We start from the raw sequence: 25704 nt of genomic DNA on the forward strand, positions 1-25704 counted from the left end.
TAATTCAGTGTGTTTGCATTCTAGAGAGATACAAAATTCAATCTACTAGACAAATCCAAGAAACAAAAAATATTGTTTTATACTAAACAATACTAAATCAGGCCACTGATCATCTACTTTATATCTTTCTATACTGCCAAGTTATACCTCTCCAGAATTTTAGACTAAAATTGGAAATTGTTTGCATATCAAGAATGAACAAAGGAACATTTTATTCCTTTTAATAATAAATACAAAGACTAAGATTCAAATGCCAGTGTATAACAAAAAATAATAATTAGCAGATGCAAACACCACATAGTAAAAAATCATAACCCAACCCAAAATCCAACTTGTACATGAAGCTATGACATAACAAGTGTATCACTCTGCTCTGAGAACCTAAGAGAAATTAGCATATATATATATGTGTGTGTGTGTGTGTGTGTGTGCGCGTGTGTGTGTGTGTTATATTTGTGCTGATAAATAATATATATATATATATATATATATATATATATATATATATCATCTATCATCTATCATCTATATATATATATATATCATTCCAATAATAAAACATTTACAAGTATAAGTAAACTTCCTGTTAAATCAGTCTTGTACTACAACAGTATTACAAAGAAGTACAAAGTACAAAGAAGAAAAAGCTAGCATTCTTTAAAAATCATTTGAAGAGAGATTTGTGCTAAATAAACATTACAATGTAAAAATGCATACCCACACAAATTACATAGAAGCATTTTTATACTTTCAATACTTTTCCATTTCAGGACAAAATGCTAAGAACAAGACATCCCTCCAATCAAGGGGGTTCAAGCAGATTTCATTTAAGTCCAACTGGAGCTCTTTAAAAAATAACACACCTTTCACAAGGAAGTTTGTAAAAGTCATTAATATATTTTTCAGTTCTACTAAGCTGCAGAAACTTCAACTACATTCTGAAAACCTACACTATTGGCACAACTGTTAAATGCCCAAAAGAAAAAGGGCACCACTGACTCTTACTTGGATGAATGAGACCTGATTCTCTGTAGGGTGAATCACTTCACTCAAAAGGTGAGTCAGAATTATACAAACATAACAGGCCAAGCTGTCCTGCTGTGCAAAGTGCTAATCAGATAATACTTGTTTACAAATACACTTCCAAATAGTGCAAGTGGCCATTGGTAAATAAACTAAAGCTTCGTCTAAATTTCATTCTAAATTTTATTTATGCCTTACAAAGCACAGAATCCCAAAATAGCAAGGAATCAAAAACTATGTATCAAATTAATTCATCAGGTATTTCTCAACTTTCTCTTCCCTCTTCCAAATTTTACTATGGTATTCTAAAACAATGGTCTGCTCAATTCCACAAAATCATTCCTGCAGCCTGAATATTTTATTGACTTTGTAGGATGTGACCTGAATTACTGTCATTTTGCCTCCCTGATTAAATCTTAAAATGGTGTAAATGAAAAGGCTATGAATTTTGGCCCAGCAAATCAGAGTGCTTCTCAGTGACAAAACATGTATGAACATGCAGAAATTTCAGCTTATAATACATTAGTTGTGAAACTTGACTAAAACAGAACATTTTAAAGAGGAATTGCTGATAAAAATGATTCCCCAAGAAAAAAGAATTAAACTTTCCATCCAAGCAGAAAAAGATGTTTAAGACTCTTTTCTATACCCAACATCATGCTGTAACAGCAGGCGAGTTTTTGATAATATAACATATAATTAGTGTTTGGGACTATGATCAATAGCTATTATTACTACAATTGGTATCACACATTTTTTCCAGCAACTCCAGCAGGCTTAGATAGCAGTATCTCTTCATTCCCCCCCCCCCCCGAAGCAACACCTGGTTGGGCTAAAAAAGAACAAGTGGCCAAATTCACACAGAGTGTTCATGCCCAGGATGAACTAGAACTTGCCAATACCTTAACCATTATACAAACTGGTACTCACTATGGCAAAAAAAGTATTGTTTTTCAAAACAATGTCCTTTTAAACAAGCATTGCTACCTACCTAGAATTATAGTTAATAAAATATCATAAAGATACGGCCTAATTTTTTTGGCAAAACTCTCATTTAAAATAATGGAAATCAGGATAAATCATAATTCATTCTAATCATTTTTAATCTATCTGAGGGAAATATTTAAATACTGAAATACTGAACAGTCCCAAAATAAAGTAAGTGTGGATTAAGAGTCTCTGCCCTGAAAAATTTAGTCTGAAGTGTGTCAGATAAATGCAAATTTTCTCAACAGTTAAAATGGTAGTACTCAAACACAGAAATAATTTTAATTACATGGATAAATATGGACCCTGAAGTTCAGTGTAATAATTGGGAACCTATTTTGATTTTAGTAGGAAGACAAGGACAGCTTGACACCTGCTCTGTTCTGCTTTTGGGACTCAACTGAAAGTCTGCTCCCAAATGTTTCCAGTGCTCTGGACTGCTGTACAGATTGGTTTTATAGCAGTAATACTCCTCTTTTCATTGTTTGCACAAAACATCATGGTAAAAAAGACAGTCTGGGAGAACAAAAGAACTTACCTTCAGATCAGAATGGTCTGTATGGTCAAAACACTTTAGTTGCCTAAACCAATCATCCTAAAGCAATCTGCTGGAGTGATATGAAAAACCAAGATTCTTAATTTTACCACTAGTTATCATTGCCTCAAACAAAGCAATTCTGGGATAAGCTTTTCCAAGTTACTTAGCCTAGTGAGCCCTGTATTTCTAAGAAAGCAACCATGTTCATGGTAATGGACATGAAATTCATTATGAACACCCCATCCTTTTGTGCAACTTCCTTTCAATTTACTTATGTGGAAGGCAAATATGTTTCTTGTAATGCTGTATTCCCAATCAGAAACTTACTTATGATTTTTAAATTATACACTATCCAGAAGAATACAACTCTTGCTATTTCCAGAATGAGTAAAGCTTTGGATGAGACCCCCAACCAAACTGGGCAGTCTTTAAACATGCCTGTCAGAAGTCATTAACAATTCAAGTGATTCTGAAATATTAAAAAGATCACATCTTGCTTTTAAGTTCTGCTAGTCAACATATGTTCATTATTCTTCCCAACAATAAACTAACTAAAAAGCTATGGTATCAATTAGATTGTAGCCAGCACTGACAGACAAGAAAATAACATTGACACATCCAGAATAACTTCTTGTTTGCTAGCAAATCTTAAAAATAAAAGTGCTTGAGAATGATGTAACCTGAAATGCAGCCCAACAGGATACAGAATGAAAAAAGTAACTAGGCATGGAAGAACATAAATACCTAAGCTATGGGTTTACAATCCTTCAGTTTTCATATCATTGTTTCCTATTAGCATTGATATTACTTATCAGATTTATATCCTTTCTTTCCATACAAAAAAGGTTATTCAATTATAATTTGGATGCTTTAGCAACCTCAGAGGTACCTGGAAATTTAGGATTTTTAATGCTGAAGGGAAACCAACAATCCAAAATTATAGGGAACAAAAAATAAAATGAAAATTAGCCTTAGTGATATATCCAAATTGTGAAATGAAGTATTCAGATGTACAATTTTGATGAACCATTGCATCCAACTGCTAATAAATTTAAAATTATCAGAAAATGTGCTGAGTTTATTGAACCTCTCAATGTTTTATAACTATTGGATTATTTTTCCCATTCTGGCATGATAACGAATTTGAAGGCTCTTCAATACATATAATGTTGTCTTGTCCTCAGTTTGGTTTTAAGTTATTACATAGGTCAATATGTGACCTTAAATTGAAGTATATTTCAAAAACACTAATTCTGTCATTTTATAAAGAGCTTTGCTCTATTAAGCCTGGGGCAAAGCCAAGAGAATAAATGAAACAAACCATCTTCTGATTTTAAGGAGTAGACTCAGAGTATGAATCTGTATATTGGTAAGGACTTTGTAATCTATTTTTTAAAAAAATAGATATCATCTCGATTTAATAAGCTCAAAAACTGATTTAATTTGATGTATGTTCTTGTAGATAATATCTGGCTCTCATTTTTTTCTTAATTTGATTTTAAACTCTTTTTGGTTATGGTTTATTTATCCTAATCACCACAATATATCTAGGTGTTTCCCCTCCCCAATCTATAGCCACCATTTATCTGTCTCTCAATTTTAGATTATTTTATTTGTTTTCACAATTAATAAAATGTATTTTAAGTTAAAGTCTAAAAAAATTCCTAACTATAATGATCCAGAAATGTGCTTAAAATTCATATCGTCATCCTTATTATATGCAAAGCTTTCTTGGAGTTCTTATCAATGTATCACAATCTTAGGAAAGATATTCATTTCCCTGAAAAATCTTTTACTTTTTAGAGAACCAAAATCCACACTAAATGTGCCTCTTCTATTATGAGGCTCACAGCCTATATAAAAATCCATAAAAGAAGGCCACATGAAAGCTGAAAAAAGTATCAATTCTGCTACAACCATTTTGATGACAGAAGCTGAAGCCAGACTGATAAAAGGTCAATGACTCATGCCTGGGACCCTCACCAACCCAACTGGACCCACTGCAGTTCTATTTTTCAGGGTTCCTTTCCTTTGGTAAGTATACCACCATTTCCTAGACACAGTTATTGGAGGTGAAGAATAAACTCTTATTCATTCATGATCACTCCAAGCAAATATCCTCCAAAACTCCTCAGTCAGGGCACAAGGTGTTAGCAACTTTGTTTGGAAGCTTTGTTCCAGAATGTTACCCTGAACTGCAGCAATAGAAGAAAAGCTCTTTCTGACCTCAGAAATAAGGCATAAAGCATGGATAAGGTTTCACTGAATAAATGTCATGAAGCAAGAGAAGCCAGTCCCTTCTATAGCGTTTACAATTCTTTCTAACCGAATGACAAGGAGGAGACACAATTAAAACGTCATTTTAATGCCCTGGGCACCTGCTCTTTAAAGGGCAAAAGGCACCCGAAGCACTATTTGAAAAGGATCTGAGAGAGAGAAAGGACGAAGTTAATTCCCTTGTAAATCCGCATCATTGCAACTGGACACACAGCCCGAAGGGCAGAAAAAACATTCCTAAGCATGTGCAGAGCGCATTTCATTTGGCCAAGGCCCCCTCCGCTTAACACCCATTTGGGGAACGGTTCCCGGATCGAAGTGGGATTCCATTTCAGATACGCTTAAACCTCACACATATTTCCCCATCCTCACAAATATAAAGGTAAAGGGCACAAACTAGCAGCAGCGGGGATTCCACCTTCCCTACTCAGATGCCGCGAACTGGCCGCCGCAACCACACAACATTTCACCCGGGCGGTTCAAGACGCCTCGGATGCAGGGCAATGAAAACAGCAAGGAAAGGTCGGGTGACTCTGCGGCATATCGCCCCTGCCTCTTGCGCGCGCGCACGTATACACCCATGCACACAAAGCCTCCTTATCTCGCTTCAGACGTGTGCTCTCACCTTCGCTCGCTACCGTGCCACCCAGCCCGCTCCTGAGCGCCCCTCCGGGCAGTAGCAGTAGAGGGAACAGCAACAGCAACGGCGGCGAAGACGGGCGGCAGGCGCCGAGCATCCTCGCTAGCCACTCGGCTTGCTCCACTCTTGGGACCCACTTGGCAAGCAGCCCGCAGCCCCTCCGTCTGCTTTGGCCGGGCTGCCCTGCCCAAGTCTCTGTGGAAACGCGGCTGGTCTTCCTTGCTGGTGGTTGCTGCTCTTACTGCTTCTTCTCTACGGGATGGGGCAGCACCTCTCCTTCCACTGGCCTGAGTCCCTCAAATGCCAAAAACCGAGCTGAAGACCCAGCGGCGCGGGGGGGGGGGGGAGATGCGCAGAGCTCCTTCCACAACAGTCCCGCTGCGGCCAACTACCGCCACCTCTTCCTCGCCTCGACGCGCAGACACCACCAACGGTGGGAGGAGCTAAGGTCAAATAAGCCCCGCCCAACTCCTGCTTTCGGTTCACCTCCGTGCCTCGTAAATCATCGCTGCTAAAAAGGTAGCGCTAGGAGCGGGAAAGCGACGGAACGATAGAACATCACTTGGATTAAAATAAAAAGAGTTACATCGTTAAGCAATTATCTAACCCTTTAAGGTGATATTTACAGCGTCTCACATACTTCTTTTCTTGTAATCCTGTCTCCTTTCTTGTAAATAGGTCACTCCACCCTACACCCCCCCCCCAAAATGCGACAAGGAATCGAAGTTGAGTAAGAGGGCTTTGTTTAAAGCCGCCTAATGTGTTAATAGCAGAGAAAAGAAAAATTAAGAGCATAGATGTTCAGCCTCACTTTTGATAGAATAACACCAATCTCAACCAATAAATGCTCTGTCTTACACATTGGCAAAAAAAATTCTGAACACCAAATACAAGCTGGGTGGATATGACCTCGTAGACGACCCTCACTCTGTCAAGGACCTTGGAGTACTACTCTCAAATGGTCTAAGCCCCAAAGCTCACTGTAACAGCATTGCCAAAAAGGCAATGTCAACCTAATCTTGCAAAGCTTCTTCTCTGGTAATATTATACTGCAAACTAGGACATACAAAACCTTTGGTAGACCAATTCTCAAATACAGCTTGTCTGCCTGGAATCTGCACTGTATATTGGATATTAATACAATTGAGAGAATCCAGAGGTATTTCACGAAGAGTACTTTACTCCTCTACTCACAACAGAATATCCTATGCCACGAGGCTTGAAATTTTGGGCTTGGAGAACCTAGAACTAGGCCGCCTATGGTCTGACCTAAGCGTAGTACACAAAATTATCTGCTACAATGTCCTACTCGTCAATGACTACTTCAGCTTTAACCACAATAACAGACAAGCAAACAATAGATATAAATTCAGGGTAAACCACTCGAAACTCGATTGCAGAAAATGCAACCTCAGCCACAGCCTGGAATACACTACCTAACTCTGTTGTTACATTCCCAAACCCCCATAATTTTAACCTAAGACTGTCTACTTTTGATCTCACCCAATTCCTAAGAGATCTGTAAGGGGCGTTCATAAGCATGCCTACTGTCCCTGTACTACTATCTCCATTTACTCATACCAATTTACTGTGTTCTTATTTATGTTTATACTTATACCTGTTACCTTTTACATGTTTGATTAAATAAATAAATAAATCTGTCCAATGACTTAGTCAAAAAGGCCATGAGAGCTCTAGTTTCTGCTGAAATCTTGAACATCTGGTAGTTAAAGGCATGCTGCTTTCCAATCAAGAACTTTGTGGGCCTTCTCTAAATCCCTGATCAATTGTCTTTTCAAATTATCTATCTATCTATAGTTGTGTGATTTTCCAGGGGAATCTTATCCAAGTGCCAATCATGTCTGCCTTTTTTAAGACCAGCAAAAGTCAGCTAGATGTTGCTGCTCTTGGTCATTGCTTTATATATAATGAACAGCACAAAAAATAATGATCACTTAATTCTTTTTTATCATTAATAAATTCCTGCCTAATTATTGGATCTTTTTATTTATCTTACACGAAAAGCTGTCAAAATTGTAAGTAATACATCTACTAGGCTTGTTCCATAGTTGTTTTGAGTTCTCATTTGCTTTCTTTGATGGGGTGGGTCTAAATGTAAATATGTACTATTTATAAGTAAGAATCAGTACTTGCATGTTTATAAGTTGATGAGTCCAATGCATTCTGGCAGAAGGCCCCTTAAATATTCTAGCCTCTAATTGCTTCCATTTGTAATAGAAATAAACTTTAATTCCACTTGTCAAGTTTAATTTTAATCTGATCCAGGTTAATGCATTTACTTTTGATGTTAATATTGTTAAATTGTTAACAATTGTTAATGTTTTGCTTTTGCATTTTTGTTTTCTATCAATGCATTTATTTTCTACAAAATTCAAAGGCAATCATTTCTTACAAAAACTAGCATTCGCAATAGCATATGAAATTTGACAACAAACATTGGATTATGTTTGGAAGAAACATTTATAAATATTTCCAGATATGAATGATCAAGATCAGAGAATTTGAACATGTCAAAAGTCATACAAGTTACTGGAGAAAAGAAAAACATATATTTCAACTAGAATGTTCAAAAAAAGCTATGACATATTAATGTTGTAAAGGTAGGACAAATATGAAAATTAAGTTGATGCACAATTGTCTCAGGTATTCTATCCATTATATTTTTCAATAGTTCCTCATTAAATTGGCATAAAACATCACATAAGATGCCACAGAGTTTAGTCCTAAGCCCTGAACATCAATATTTTTTTATTAATAATGAGTATTATGTTAATAAGAAAGGTCAGTAGAACATTGCTTAATTAAATAATTAATAATTGTCCTTTATGAAAAGGACAAATCTTGAGTTAGAATTTTGTCTAAGAATCAGTAAAAAAAAAAACCTGCACATTTAGGCTGATTGGAATGCTCCACCAATAACAACTAATACTCTTTATAAAGAATAATAAGATGCAATTAAACCTTTGGAACTGCATTAGAAAAATGATCGTTTGTTCTTGTTTCTGCTTCTGTTTTCACACAATAGGTAGATATTGAAACAAATGTTTAAACATTCTTTCCCCCCCCTCCTCATAGCAGTGGCCCCAATCTTTTGGCCACCAGGGACCAGTTCTGTGGGAAAAGGTTGGAGGGGGCATGGTTTGGGGTGGTGCTTGCATCCCACTGATGGGGCTTCACTTGTTTGCACAGCCTGGTTGCTGGCATGCCATGGACCAGAGGTTGGGGACCCCGGAATTATAGAACAATTTTCAAGAGTGTGCTGCCATTTCATTTACTGCTTTTTCATATATGGTGGCTGAACATACAGTTCAGTAGTGGATTTTCAATTTTTTTACTACTGGTTCACTTGGGCGGGTGGGCGCCGCCACTATCGGTTCGCCCGATCCTGGCCAAACTGGCAGAAACCCACCTCTGATACAGTTCCTCTCTTTCTCACGCCCATTTTTTCATTTCTGAAATATAGTTGAAATAAAAGCTTTTTCACATTTATTTGTGAAACAGCTGAGAAGTATTCAATTTCCACACAGCCTGTTTGGTATGCGTAAGTTCAGAATTGTCTTCTAAATTATTTTCCCTCTATTTTTCTTTTAAGTCTTTCCTATGCATATATGGTTTACATTCTTCTGTTTCAACTAATTTAAAACACTTCCCATTTAGTCCAATGACTTTATTCTCATCTAAATGGAAAAACACTATCTAACTGATTAATTGCATGGTTGGGTTGCATAAAATTTTCTACATACAGATTTCCTGCTATATATGAATGCTATTCTTTATCATGACTGTATTATAGTGATTTGTATAAGTTGTTAGTAAGGCTAAGGCTTTCTTCATGAGATTATTATGGGGAAAAACATCCCCGGCTCTGATATATGTGTTAATTCCAAATTAGATGACTCAGCATGGTTTTTAACTCTTGAGATAATACTGAGATATTCAACACACACTGTCTTCTATTCAAAATCTTTCATGAAGCATTATGTATGATATTCTTTGAGATTTCCTCCTAGGAGAATCTTATGAGTTTCATCCTTAACAGGCTTTCAAAAAAAACAAAACGCTTGAAGATCTTTCATGTTATACAGGAGGAGGGTGTTGTATGATTTAACAATGGGATTGCCAACATGGATTTAAAATTCTATATGTATTGGGGGGGGATCTTAAATGTTTTGACAGTAAGAACAATTAATCAATGGAAAAGATTGCCTCCTGGAGTTGTGGATAGTTCATCACTGGAGTTTTTAAAAAATGGACTGCATAACCATTTGACTATATTTCTGCCTTGAGCAGGGGTTGGACCAGAAGATATCTATGATCCCTTACAGCCCTATGAAGCCATGGTTCTATATTAATAAAACATACACGCTTTCAGGAACAAACCCATCAGGACAAGATTCAGCAATCCATCTGCATTTAAGACAAAGGTTACTCTTTTGAGGACAGAAAAGTCCACATTTTGGACAGAGAAGACCAATGGTTGGAGGGGTCAAAGAGGCCATCTATGTCCAAATTGAACAGCTCTCTCTCAACAGAGGGGGAAGGATATGACATCTATCTCCAGTTTACCACATAGTCCTTTCAACAGTTCCAAGAAGGCTCCAAACCCATTTGCACTACTCAGGTGACCCTGAGGACACAGATAAACCATTTGATTCCAACAACTCTCTAAAAGAATGCAAATGGCCAGTTGTCTACAAGGAATATACATTATTTTTATATTCCATTCCCCACCATCCAATCAGAGCTGAAGAAACTTCTTGGATGAGAAGCAAAATGTCTTCAAAAGAAACAACAAGAAAGTCTAATTGCCTCTTGAAAAAAAGCACCTTTGGGATAGGCTGCTTGTGAATTTTACACCATAGTATATTTTTAAGCATGTTTGACATTTCAAGGATATTAAAAAGGGTGTATTCCAGATCTTTATTTAACATTTTCTTCCTTCTGGCTTCTTTAACACTATCTTTAACATTGACACTATCACATCATACTGCTAGAGTTTCAAGAATAAATTTTAATGTTAAACTTTCCTTTTATCACCAATGAAAACATGCACTTCACACATATATACATCCACAAATCCTTTTAAGGAAAATTACTTATCCTTTCATTGTATACTGCAATTTACTGCTGTACTGTAATTTACTACTACTAATATATACTATTAAAGCAATGATTAAATCATAATCAATAAGAGGACTTATTTCAGAAATTGCATCATGTTACTTTTCAAATATTTCTGGTACTCCGGCACTCCTGACAATCTAAATTCCAAGAAATCCTCAAATTGAACATTATGGTATTTGATGAAAAGTCAGAATTAGGAGAAAAATTCCTGCCTCATATAGTGTTTTCAGAATAAATGTTAAATAAGCTAAAATATACTTATAAATATTAAAAATATAATTATAGTAAATATAGCAAGTACTTATCATTCCTCTTTACAAGTTTACCTGATTAAATGCAAAAAGGTAAGCTAGTTTGGCTTCTATGAAAAAGCTGCTGAAAAAGCCTTGCGAAAACCAACAGCTAGTTAGTAAGAGTGGAATCTTAAGACGTTGTGAAACACACAACATTTAATGGTAAAATTCAGTCCAAATTTCCTCTCTCTATATTCCACATATTAAATAAACAAGGGGAAATACACAGTCTTTCTCACAGCTTTGTCAACCTGAAGCCATGTTCCACTCTGGCTTCATAATCCATGTATAAGTTTCACTTGATAACAATGAATTATTTGTTATATTCTTATTTTTCTAAGCACATTTAAAAACTTGACATGATCAACAAAATAAAGATTTTTCTATAATCCATCTATGTGGTGGTGCAGTGTAGTTAGTATGCATTATAGCAATAGCAGTTAGACTTACATACCACTTCACAGTGCTTTATAGTCCTTGCTAAGTGGTTTACAATGTTAGCATATTGATCCCAACATTCTGGGCCTTCATTTTACCAACCTCAGAAGGATGGAAGGCTGAGTCCACCTTGAGCTGCTCAGAATTGAATTCCTGGAGTGAGCAGTGAGTTAGCCCTGGAGTTCTGCATTCTAACCACTGCACCACCATGGCCTGGAATTCAGTCCTGACTGGCTCAATGAGGACTCAGCCTTCCATCCTTCATGAGGTCAGTAAAATGAGGACCCAGATTGTTGGGGCAATATGCTGACATTAGAAACTGCTCAGATTGCCTTAAACCACCAGGGAGAAGTATGTAAGAGCTATTGCTATACTTCTGTTTGGTTTTCTTAATTATCCAGCAATAAGGTATCTTATTTCATGGCATTTTCTAAAACCAACTTGAATATATGGGATCTTTCTTTCCCCATACAACTATAGTCCTCATTGGATGATCCTAAATATTATTTTGCTAGTATGTGAAATTAAGGATATTTTGCAATTCTTTGCACAATTTGTTCAGCATACTTTCTTTGGTATTGGTATATAGATTCAACTCTTCGAATCTGTAGACCACTCTGTCATTCTCTAGATTTACTGACATGGCTTGGCTACCTATAGTTGTGCTTCACAATCCACTTAAGGTACAGTAGAAAATAGAGGTGAACCTTTGAACTGATTAGTTGAACAATTTACCTTGGATCGGTCCACAACAATTGTGTTATAGCCAAATTGAGATTTTGGGCAGTTCTGACACTTGGAGTAAATATTTGAAAATATTTTTTAAGGAAAAGGATTGCTACAGAATTTCTCTGATTAGTATAAATCCCTAAAAAAAGAAATTGTGGGACAAAACTAATGTTGCTTCATGAATATTTCAACTACTGCTTGTTGAGTGCATATCTTCCACCTATTTCAATATATAATTTGTAAATAATAAATTATAAGGAGGGATTGTGAAGAAATTACTACTGAGGACAGCTTTACCAGGAACATTCTAATATTTGAGGACCCCAGGAATGCAGACTAAAAGCCTTTTCCCATTGGCATCCAGCACTCAGTAGTCTCTCTTTTTCCCTCTGCTCTTTTTTGGGGGAGGGGGAGTATTGTTACATTCAACCCACACCTTGGCAACGTAAACACAATCAAGTGTTGAAATAACTTTCTCCCCCATAAGCAGGCAGCAAAGTCCTGAACATTTTGTAGAAAGCCATCTGACATATATTTCAAAAACTATTAAGTGTTGCATTCATGTGACTCACAGAAGATGGACTTACTTTCCTCAGTCTCTAACTGGGTTCTAAGTTGTGAGACTTGGGCAAGCAGCAGTTTGTGAGAGGTGGTATTGGGAAAGGCTGCATGCTGAACCATGAACCACAGCAAAGAAAAATCCCCCTACCTTTCCCTCTCCTTTCTCTATAGCTTTGTCTGCTGTTTTTCCATGTGCCAATCAGCTGTTTGGTTCACTTTTGAACATAGGTTTAGTGCTCTTCTGGAATAATGCTTGTATTGGTGCTGTTTCTGTAGAATAGGTTTTGACAGATGGCTATCATCATTAACAGAACACCTATCTGTTAAAACTCATCTGCTCCCTAGTTCTATACCCACCTTACTTTAAGGATAGGGTGGTAGATATTGGTGGATGCTTTTTCAGATGCTGATGACATTTGATGGGAAGGGAAGGAGACAAAGCCAAGAGAAACCGCCAATTGCATTCACTAACATGACATGTATATACAAATAAGGACAACACATTTATTAGTATTGCTCCTGCAGCAGAAAGGATTTCCAATTTAGGCAGCAGATTTTCTAGCACAAACATTTTCTAGCAATTCAAAAGCTGCATATGATGATGATGATGGTGATGATGATGATGATGATCATCATCATCATCATCATCATCATCTTTGGTGAGATTCACAGCCTTTGGGCTGGTTGGTAGCTCAGCAGCTCGAGTCCTAACCAAGGATCTAGGAACTGTTAAAGTAACGTTGGAGGATATAAGCTGTTCCAAGTAGGGTGGTTTTTTGTAGAATCAGAATGTTCAAGTCTGATAAATTTAAATTTTCCAAATAGCGAGGTAGCACTTTAGGTATTGCTCCAAGGGTTCCAATTGCAATCGGGACAACACACAATTTCTTTTTCCATAGTCGCTCAACTTCAATTTGCAAGTCCCGGTACTTTGTGATTTTTTTCTTGCTGTTTATCTTTAATTCGTGCATCTCCAGGTACTGCAATGTCAATGAACCATAATTTTTTATCTTTTCAATTACTGTTATGTCATGTGTATTGTAGGCCAAGTGGCTGTCAGTCTGGATTCTGAAGTCCTACAAGATCTTGACTTTCTCGTTCTCTAAAAGCTTCTGAACCTGATGTTCCCAGTGGTTTTTGCTGTACTCAAATCCAAACTTTTGGCACAATTTCCAGTGAATGATCTTAGCAACGCGGTCATGGCATTGTAGGTAGTCAGTTTGTGAAATTTTGCTGCACCCACAGATCAAGTGGTCGACTGTCTCGTCTTTCTCATTACAGAGGCAACATTTGCTGTTGGTGGTAACATGTTGAATTTTTGCCTTCATGCAGTTTGTGGTTAAGACTTGTACTTGAGCTGCCAAAAAAAAGCCTTCTGTTTCTTTTTTCAGTGTTCCTGATCTTAACCAGTTCCAAGTTAGCTTTTGGTCATCTTTCCCTTCAATACTTTTCAAGTATTGGTTATGCATAGCTTTGTTTTTCCAATTTTCAGTTTGCTTCTCAATTACTTTTTTTTTATATTAAGCTTTTGACTTAGTTGTCTTTAAAAGGCCTCCTTTATTTACTTCCTTAATCATTGGTTCTTCACTTTTATGGATGTAATCATCCAAGCTGTGTTTTTCTTCTTCCAAGTCTGATGATTACTATTATACAATTGTATCACAGGCCAGTTGTTTCGCCGGATTTGGCATTGGTTACTAATCGGGCCCCACCCAGGGGCCTAGGACATTGTAATGTATTTTCGTAATATGCGTGCAGATCCAAGCAGTGCGGCTTTTTGCATTTGACTGATGGTGATTTTGTCAATTTTTAATGGTTTTAAATGTAAGTCCAGTGCTTTTGGAATAGCACCCAGTGTGCCAATTACCACTGGAATTACCACTGCTGGTTTGTGCTATAGTCGTTGAATTTCGATTTTTAAGTCCTGGTATTTTGTGATTTTTTCATGTTCTTTCTCGGCGACCCTGCTATCACCTAATATTGCGATGTCTATGATTGTGACCTTATTTTTCTCAACCAGTGTGATGTCTGGTGTATTATGTGCCAGTATTTTGTCGGTTTGTATACGGAAATCCCACAAGATCTTGACCATCTGATTTTCGGTGACTTTTTCAGGCTGATGTTCCCACCAGTTTGTTGCTGTTTTAATATTATAATTTTTGCACAAATTCCAACGGATCATTTGTGCTACTGAATTGTGCCACAATTTATAATCAGTCTGTGCGATTTTTTTACAGCAGCTGAGTATGTGATCAACAGTTTCATCAGCTTCTTTGCAAAGTCTGCATTTGGCATCATCAGAGGATTTTTCGATTTTGGCCTTAATGGCATTTGTGCGGATAGCTTGTTCTTGCGCAATCAGGATTAGTGACTCTGTTTCTTTCATTATTATTATTATACAATTGTATCACAGCGGCCAGTTGTTTCACCGGATTTGGCATTGGTTACTAGTCGGGCCCCACCCAGGGGCCTAAGACGTCGTAACGTATTTTCGTAATATGCCTGCAGATCCAAGCAGTGCGGCTTTTTGCATTTGACTGATGGTGATTTTGTCAATTTTTAATTGTTTTAAATGTAATTCCAGTGCTTTTGGAATAGCACCCAGTGTGCCAATTACCACTGGAATTATCACTGCTGGTTTGTGCCATAGTCGTTGAATTTCGATTTTTAAGTCCTGGTATCTTGCGATTTTTTCATGTTCCTTCTCGGCGACCCTGCTATCACCTGGTATTGCAATGTCTATGATTGTGACCTTATTTTTCTCAACCAGTGTGATGTCTGGTGTATTATGCGCCAGTATTTTGTCGGTTTGTATACGGAAATCCCACAAGATCTTGACCATCTGATTTTTGGTGACTTTTTCAGGCTGATGTTCCCACCAGTTTGTTGCTGTTTTAATATTATAATTTTTGCACAAATTCCAATGGATCATTTGTGCTACTGAATTGTGCCGCAATTTATAATCAGTCTGCGCGATTTTTTTACAGCAGCTGAGTATGTGATCAACAGTTTCATCAGCTTCTTTGCAAAGTCTGCATTTGGCATCATCAGAGGATTTTTCGATTTTGGCCTTAATGGCATTTGTGCAGATAGCTTGTTCTTACGCAGCCAGGATTAGCGACTCTGTTTCTTTCTTTAATGTACCTGTTGTTAACCATAACCAAGTTTGTTCACTGTCCACTTTATCTTTTATTTTTTCCAGAAATTGGCCATGCAGTGCTTTGTTCTGCCAACTCTCCATTCTTGATTTTATCACATCTTTTCTGTATTCTTGTTTCGTCTGTTGGGCCTTCAGTAGATTTTTGTTCTTTACTTCGATTAATAGATGTTCTTGACTTTCTTTTAAATAATCAGCCAGTCCATGTTTTTCTTCTTCAACTGTTTGCTTCACTTGTAATAATCCTCTGCCACCTGATTTTCGGGGCAGATATAGTCTATCAGTATCACCACGTGGATGTAAACTGCAGTGCATTGTCATTAGTTTCCTGGTTTTTCGGTCCAAAATGCCCAAATCAGCTTGTGTCCAGTTAACTATACCAGCTGTGTATCTTATAACTGGTATTGCCCAGGTATTTATGGCCTTGATTGTATTTCCACCATTCAATTTAGATTTCAAAATTTTCCTAACTCTGTTGTGTACTCTCGCCTGACAATAGTTTTTACTTCTCCATGCTTGATGTTATCCAACTGCAGAATGCCTAAGTATTTGTAGGCTTCATTTTCTTTGCATTTAATTAGTTGGCCATTGGGCATTTCAATTCCCTCACATGCAGTGATTTTGCCCCTTTTTATGGATACAGTGGCGCATTTTTCCATGCCAAACTGCATTGAAATATCGGTGCTGAATACTCGGACTGTGTTTGTCAATGATTGGATTTCTATTTCTGACTTTCCATAGAGTTTCAAATCATCCATATATAGTAAATGCGAAATTTTCTCAGCTTCTTTGGCTGTTTGGTAGCCTAATTTCATTTTTTTTAAGATTACTGATAGTGGCATCATTCCGATGATGAAGAGAAGAGGTGAAAGTGAATCACCCTGGAAAATTCCTCGCTTGATATTAACCATTCCGTAGATCTCATTCCCTACTGCCAACTCAGTTCTCCATTGTTTCATCGCCTTTTCAGTAAAGGATGTAATATTTTTGCTAATGCCAGTTGTTTCTAAGCATTTTATGATCCAACTATGTGGCAGTGAGTCAAATGCCTTTTTGTAATCAATCCAGACCATATTCAAGTTCGTTTTTCTGTTCTTACAATTTTCTAATATCATTTTATCAATTAGGAGCTGATCTTTTGTGCCCCTGCTCCTTCTTTTGTTGCCTTTTTGCTCTACTGGCAAGATGTTGTTTGTTTCCAAATAATCCATCATGTTATCTGCAATAATGCCTGTGAGTAATTTGAAGGTTGTTGGCAAGCATGTTATTGGTCTGTAGTTTTCAGGTGTTGTTCATTTAGTTGCATCTTTCTGAATCAAGTATGTTTTTCCAGTTGTCAACCATTCGTCAATTTGGCCCTTTTGTAAAATTTCATTCAGTTGCCTGGCCAATATTGCATGTAAACTGGTCAGATATTTGAGCCAGAAACCATGTAATTGGTCCTTTCGAGGTGATTTCCAATTCTTTACCTTTTTTACTCGATTTTTGACCATCTCAGTTGTTATTTCTAATACTTGCATTTGTTTGTTGCCAATGCTTTTCTCAAAGTCATGTATCCACTTTGCTTCCTTGTTGTAGTCCTTTGCATTTTCCCACAATTCTTTCCAGAATTCAACTGTGGCCTGTTTTTCTGGTTTTTCACTTTTGGTATCACCATTCACATTAAGACTTTGATAAAAACGCCGTTGGTCTGATCGAAATTGCTGATTTTGTTTATATTGGATGATTCGTGCCTCATATCTTTCAATTTTTCTAGCTGTTGCTGTTATCTGTTGTTTTACAATCTCTACAGCTTCATTGATGTTTCTTGTATCCAATCTATATCTTCTGATTAGCCGATCTATGATTTTGTTGTTTTTAAGCCGTTGCTCACAGGTATAGCCCAGGTATTTATGGCTTTTATGATGTTTCATCCACTCAGTTTGGACTTTAATATTTTGTGAATTCGTCGAATGTACTTGGCTGAGGTTAATTCCTTGACTTTATTATGCATTAAGTCAGAGACCGCTAAAATCCCCAAGTACTTGTAGCGTTCTTCTGATTTTACTGCCTTTATCATTTCTTCATTCTCAAGTTGTATTCCATCATCTTCTAGGATCTTGCCTGCCTTGGTTGCCATTGTTGCATATTTGTCAATTCCAAACTGCATACCAATGTCTTGGCTAAATTATTTTGTGCTTTCAATTAATAAATTCCGTTCAGCTTTTGTTTTACCAAACAGTTTCAAATCATCCATGTACACCAAGTGTGAAATTTTCAGTCCTTTCTTTGCAAGTTCGTATCCATAGTTCATCTTCTTGAAAATGATTGTCAGTGGTAGCATTGAGAGTATAGATGAAGGGGTGAAAGGAAATGCCCTGGAAAATGCCTCGTTTAATTTCAACTTCACCCAGTTCTTCTCCATTTGTCATAAGCTTCGTTTTCCAGAGGTTCATTGAAATTTCCATGAATTTTTGTATGTTGTTGCTGATTTCAAAGATTTTCAGGCATTTCTTGATCCAGCTGTAGAGAACTGAATCAAATGCTTTCTTAAAGTATATCCAAGCCATGAACAGGTTGGTTTGTCTTTTCTTTGAATTCTTTAGGATTAGATTGTCAATCAGCAGTTGGTCCTTTGTTCCTCTTGAATTTTTGCAGCATCTTTTCTGTTCTACAGGAAGCAAGTTATTTCTTTCCAAATGTCAATAAATTTGGTTTGCAGTGGTACCAGTAAGGAGCTTGTATGTTGTTGGTAAACAAATGATTGGTTTATTATTATTATTATTATTATTATTATTATTATTATTATTATTATCATCATCATCATCATCATCATCATCACCACCACCATCATCATCATCAAAATAATAATACTTGCCATTGGGTAAGAGTCCTAAGAGCTGTTAATGCAAGGTGTAGAATTTCCTACCTTGAAAAAAAACCAACCAGCCAGCCAAAAAAAACCTATGTAATTCTAAGGGTGCATGTTCATTGTTAAATTTTATTCGGGAACAAACCTAGCATCCTTATTTTTCCATATAACAATCACCCTGTAAGATAAGTTGGGCTGGGAGATGATAAACAGTCCAAAGTCATTGAGGAATCTGCATCTGCTCACTTCTGAAATGGGCAAATAGAAGCAATTGATCTTCAGAAATGTAAAACTATCATGGCGGTCAAATCAGCAATGACGAATGAGATAAAATCAAATAACTATTTTTTAAAGTTAAAGTAAAAAATAAGTTATTTCAGAAGTTATTTCTTTATCTCTAATCTTATTTCAGAAGTTATTTCAGGAAAAAAAAATAAAGACTTTTTAAAAAAAACACCTACTTTGGCCTTGTATATATGTATGTGTCTACCTTTGAGTCAATTTTTAATTCCTGAAAGTTGCCTGGAGTAGTCCTGGAGTTTTCTTGATAAGAGTTTCAGAAATGGCTTGCCATTTCCTAGGCGTAAGAGAGAGTGACTAGCCAAGGTCAACCAACTGGCTTCCTAGCCAAGGTCAATTCCTGGTCTCTAACTTGATTCCTTAACCACTACACTAAGCCACTCTCCAAATGATCTTTAGATTTTTTTTTCATAAACTGAAATGATCTAAGATTATTGCTCTTTGCCTGATTTTGAATATTGTGGTTAGAGATGCACAATCATTTAGAATTATACTCAATCTTACATTCCATAGATCAAAACAGCTGTATTCAATTTGCCTGTCTAAATTTTTAATTATTTGCTAAAAAGGAAATTGGAAAACATTCTGGGAACACTCTCCCTTTGGAAACCAAGCCTGTTCAACTTGCCAATAGCTCTATATCCAAACAGAAAGCATTTATTCTGCCAGCATGTTATTCAGCCATATTTATAGTCAATTTACATGATGAGCAGAATCAATGGTACTTTTTGAACAACAATTTTTCAAGCAAAAGATAGGGACTGCATTGTGGGAAAATTCCAGAAGCATAACTAATCAACTTAAATTGTTGGTATGAAGAAAACCAGCACTTGAAATTTTCAAGCTATACAAATTTGAAGGTTTAAAACTTAGTGCCTTTTTTCTTCTACCCATGCGTCAAAGGAAGCTGAAGGATCTTTGTTTTATGGCAGAAGCACTGGTGATCGTTTTGCAATGTTATTTTCATGGACAGCCTGGTTTCATTTCCTTTGATACTAATCATAATTAGTCTAGTCTTCAACCTGGGTACTGTAGGAAAGCTGGCATCAGGAGGATGCTCTTGTTGTTTTGGGAATCCTCATTATCTTTTTTTGTTGTTGTTGTTAATTAAAGTGGCTGAATGTGGCAATACAAAATTTATTAATGCAGAGGTGAAACAGTTATCTGACACTGGCAAAGCTGACTGCAGCCACCTGTCATAATTTCAGTGGTTTAAATGTAAGGTCCACATTAATCATATAGAAAGCTAATTAGTAAGATTGTGCAATGCATTTGAAATGACACTTCCCAAATTACATTTGGCATGAATGAACTGACCATCCTCAAAGACTGGGGAACCTACATCCACAGAAGGCTGTCTGGACATATGTAGGCTTGGAATTGTGAAGCAAAATAACAGACATGGACATGCATTAAGAAACTCTGGGAAAACCTTTGAAGCAGCTAGGCTGATTCTTCTTGAAAAGAACAAGACTGCCACAATGATTTGAGGAGGAATCTTTGATTGTACCAATAAGGTTGCCTCTTTGGGATCATTTGCACAGCCCTACAATTATTTTTATAGATGATGAAACATACATTGCTAGTAATTTCTCTAGGTTTTCTTTTTAACAGCAGGCTTTTGAAATTAGAGAAATGGAAATCTAGCCAAAGTATTAATTTTACATACATACACACACACACACACACACACACACACACACACACACACATTCAAGAAGGTTAGAGATGATTTCTGACTGTATTAATATCTGTTCTCATATTAAATCAGCCTGAGAATGATCTCCGTGTTTATAGATTTTTGCTTAGTATGTTTTGTATTTATTTAATACACTTACAGTCATATGAAAAAGTAATAAACCCACTTTCAGTTTCATGATTTTATGTATCAGCACATAGTAAAATTCATTTGGTACTTAGCAGTTCTTAAAATTAGGTAAATACAATCTCAGATGAACAGCAGCATATGACATATTACACTGGGTCATCATTTATTTTACAGAAAGAAAGGCAAAATTGAGAAGCCAAGTGTGAAAAACTAAGAACTAAGAACAACTTCTGATTTCCATAACTTGTAGAACCAACTTTAGTGTTAGAAACTATAGCTTTGGTTTAGGCCCTTGCGGGTATTCTGTCATCAAATGAAAAGAGAGAGAGGAAACAAATGGGCAATTTGCTGTATACCTTTCTGGCAGGAAATTGGGAGTGGGGAATTGAGGAAGAGGAAGAACAGAGGAAGAACAGAGCCATTTGGAATCTGGTTTGTGCTGGCACATTGGCATCTACAAGATCATTTGCCCTCTGTGTGGAATTTCAGCAGTCTAAGCACCTCAGAATTTCTCATAACATTACAGTGATGCTGGATTGGCTACATTCAAATGGACCACGGGATGAAGGCTTGGGTAAATAAGGGGTTTCAGTTTTGTATTGGCACATGGGTATTTTAGATTTTGCTTGATTCTACTGCAATCAGCATCTCTTAGTAAAAGTATCTTTTCATTTCAAATGGGAATGAGAGTTTTGCTTCTCTAAAGGATCAGACTGGGACAAGGTCTGACATTTAGCAGCATTAACTTGAACTACCTTATTTTTCAGAGCATAAGACGCACCTACCTTTTTTGAGGAGTAAAACAAGAAAGAAATCTGCCTTTGCCTCCCAGCATCCATCTAGTATTCCTATGGCCAGTTTGCCATAGCCCGTTCAGTGCTGCCGTGGCCCATTTGCTGCTGCGGCCCATTCACCGTGACCCATTCGCTACTGCTGCGGCCTTTTCACTGCCACCACAGCCCATTCACCACCACCCATTTTCTGCTGCCTGTTTGCCACCACCACACCCCATTTACTGTGCCCTGTTTGCCACCACTGCAGCCCATTCAGCACAGCCCATTTGCCATGGCTTGTTTGCCACCTCTACGGCCCATTTGCCATGGCCCATTTGCTGCCGCCTATTTGCCACAGCCCATTTGTCACCACTGTGCACTGTTGCCACGGCCTGTTCTCTGTCACCACAGACTGTTCAGCATGGCATGTTTGCCATCGTCGATCTCAGCCACCTGGAACCAGCCAAAAATGTGATGTGCAGAAGCCAGAAATGGGGCATGCAGAGGCAGAAAATGTGATACACAGAGGCCAAAAACAACCGAAGGGTGGGGGCTAGCGGGGCTTTGGCAACATTTGGTGTATAAGACTCACCTCAATTTTCACTCAGTTTTAGGGGAAGGGAATGCATCTTATACTCCGAAAAGCATGATAATCATTTTCCACAGAAATTCTGCTACACCATTTCAATCACGTTAAAGTTTAGACTTTCACTGGGCCATTGCAATATCTTGAGTGGTTTTTTTTTTCAGCCATTCTGTTGTAGATTTGCTCGTATGCTTGGGATCATTGTCCTGTTGCATGACCCAATGTTGACTAAGCTTTAACTGTTGGAAAGATACCCTTATATGTGTCTCTTGTATATGTACTCATCTATCAAAAGGCCGGTGTTCCAAAAGTCTTTGTGATTTGTTCAAATGCAACTTTTCAAACCAAAGCTGTGTTGCTATGTTGTTTTTAGAGAGAAGAGGACTTCTCCTGGCAACCCTTACAAACAAACCATAATTGTTTAGTCTTTTTCTAATTGTACTGTCATGAACTTCAAATTTAACATGCTAAGCAGGGCCTATAGAGTTTGAGATGTAACTCTTGGATTTATTTATTTATTTATTTTTGCAATTTCTCTGAACATTGCTGGGCCTGACCTAAGGTGAATTTGCTGGGATATCTATTTTAAAGAACTGCTAAGGACCAGATTATTTTTACTATGTCTTGATATATAAAACCATGGAACTGAAAGAGTGTACTTACTTTTTTACATGATCGTATATAATCACCCATCTCATATAAAATTCTGAGCGGCCCTACATTTTCAAAGAAAACATAAGAAGCTCTTAAATGACAGATTGATCAATGATGGAAAATCTTTTGGACTTGGTATATGAAAAGTTTAGTAAATGCCTAACTTCTCTGCTGGCATGTCACCCCTCCCACCCACTCCTCCAAATGAAAGAGAAATAATTCTCTGTCTCCTATCATCTAGGCCCAGGGTGTCAAACTCAAGGCCCATGGCCAGATCTGGCCTGTACTGCTGGGGGGCAGGGAGGCCAAAAATGGGCCATGCGGAGACCGTGGGGGCCTCCAAATCGCCCATTTTTTGGCTGGCAGAGTACTGCAGGAGGATTGGATTACAATTATGTGACCTCAAGTAAGTGCTTGATCTGGATAGAAAGCAAGCAACATCCTGTGCTAATACTACAGTTTAATGCCAGATTTTACATACTGTAGGTCTATTCAATCTACAATCAACAGTCTATAATTGACAGCCATTTCTATTTACTATCCTGGAAATTTACCTCTGCTGTATTATCATTTTATTTATGCTATTGTATTTTTATTATTAGTTGAATAATAAAAATGCAATAATATAAATAGCTTTTCTGTGTTGAAAAGCAATTTACTATTAAATAGGGTATAAATTTAGAAATAAAAAGTTTAGTGAAGTATGAAGAATAAGTAATAAATGTTTGCCAGTAATATACTCTCTATATACATGTGACTGCATATCCTCTGATCCATCCAACATCATAATAAAGTTTGCAGACAACACAACGGTGCTGGGTGTCATAACTGGAGGGGACAAATCAGCATACAGGGAAGAAGTCCAGAAAGTATCCGCATGGTGCTCAAGAAACAACTTACATCTAAATACTAGTAAGAAAAAGGAGATGGTGCTAGATTCCCAGAAGTACAGAGAAGAACCTGCCCCACTGTATATCGAGGGGGGCTGTGTGGAGAGGGTTTTCTCTTTTAAATTATTGCGAGTGCTTATTGGTCAAGATCTTACCTGGAAAAACAACACGTCCCTTGTGATTGGAAAGGCCCAACAGAGACTTCATTTCCTTAGAGTCCTGCAAAAAAATCAGGTGGAACAATGGCTGATGAACTCCACCATAGAAAGTGTCCTCACGTATTGCATTACAATATGCTATGCTGGTTTAACAGCTGAAGACAGGAAGACACTATATAGAGAGTGATCAATTTGGCACAAGAAACCATTGGTTGCCCTCTGACACCACTGGATGACATCGCCAGATCTCGCTGCTTTAGTAGAATAAGGAGAATACTCAGAGATGATTCATACCCTGGTCAGTGTCTCTTTGCAATTCTACCATCAGGCAGAAGACATCAAAGTAGGGCCAGCCAAACAAATAGGTTTAAAAATAGTTTCTATCCTTGGCCTGTCAGACTTTTAAATACAACCACAATCACTCCATATACACACGGAAAAGTATGACCAGTTTTTTCTTTTTCTTTCTTTTTTTTCTTTCCGCTATAATTTTGTCCGGTGTGGCTAAAACCAATTTTGTTGTATTTATTTTGTACAGTGGTAATAAAGATTATACTAATATCTGGTAGAAGAGATAAGAAAATGGTCATAGTTAAGAACCGTGGAAGGAAAGAAGAGAAGGGGGTAAAACACATCTTGAGCCTATATAAAATGCCCACCATGGCCATGCCTACTCCAGCTAAGCCCACCTGTGGCCAGTTTTTACCATGGATGTTTTCCCCATCCTGAGGAAGGATCTGTCTTTTTAATATTTATTTAAAGTGAGGCACTGCAGCCACACCTGGGATGGAGTGGTAAAGCAGTATCATCAGCATACTGCTAATATCTCACCCGATAGTGTAGGATAATCTCAGCCAGCAGTTTCACTTAGACATTTAAAAGTAGCAAGAAAAGGACCAAGTCAATACAATACAATAGCAGAGTTGGAAGGGACCTTGGAGATCTTCTAGTCCAACTCCCTGCCTAGGCAGGAAACCCTATACCGTTTCAGACAAATGGCTATCCAACATCTTCTTAAAGACTTCCAGTGTTGGGGCATTCACAACTTCTGGAGGCAAACTGTTCCACTGATTAATTGTTCTGACTGCCAAGAAATTTCTCCTCAGTTCTAAGTTGCTTCTCTTCTTGATTAGTTTCCACCCATTGCTTCTTGTTCTACCCTCAGGTGCTTTGGAGAATAGCTTAACCCCCTCTTCTTTGTGGCAACCCTTGAGATATTGGAAGACTGCTATCATGTCTCCCCTATTTCTTCTTTTCATTAAACTAGACATACCCAGTTCCTGCAACCGTTCTTCATATGTTTTAGCCTCCAGTCCCCTAATCATCTTTGTTGCTCTTCTCTGCACTATTTCTAGACTCTTCACCACTTTTTTACATCGTGACGACCAAAACTGAATGCAGTCTTCCAAGTATGGCCTTACCAAGGCATTATAAAGTGGTATTAACACTTCACGTGATATTGATTCTATCCTTCTGTTTATGCAGCCTAGAACTGTGTTGGCTTTTTTTGGCAGCTGCTGCACACTGCTGGCTCATATTTAAATGGTTGCCCACTAGGACTCCAAGATCCCTCTCACAGTTACCACTATTGAGCAAGGTGCCACCTATACTGTACTTGTGCATTTTGTTTTTCTTGCCTAAATGTAGAACTTTACTCTTTTCACCATTGAATTTCATTTTGTTAGATAATGTCCAATGTTCAGGTTTGTCAAGATTCTTCTGTATCTTAAGCCTGTCTTCTGGAGTGTTGGCTATTCCTGCCAGCTTGGTGTCATTTGTAAATTTGATGAGTTCTCCATTTATTCCCTCATCCAGATCATTGATGAAGATGTTGAAGAGTACTGGGCCCAAAACAGAACCTTGGGGTACTCCACTG

The sequence above is a fragment of the Thamnophis elegans genome, chromosome Z, assembly GCF_009769535.1.
Source record: "Thamnophis elegans isolate rThaEle1 chromosome Z, rThaEle1.pri, whole genome shotgun sequence".
Classification (NCBI taxonomy): domain Eukaryota; kingdom Metazoa; phylum Chordata; class Lepidosauria; order Squamata; family Colubridae; genus Thamnophis; species Thamnophis elegans.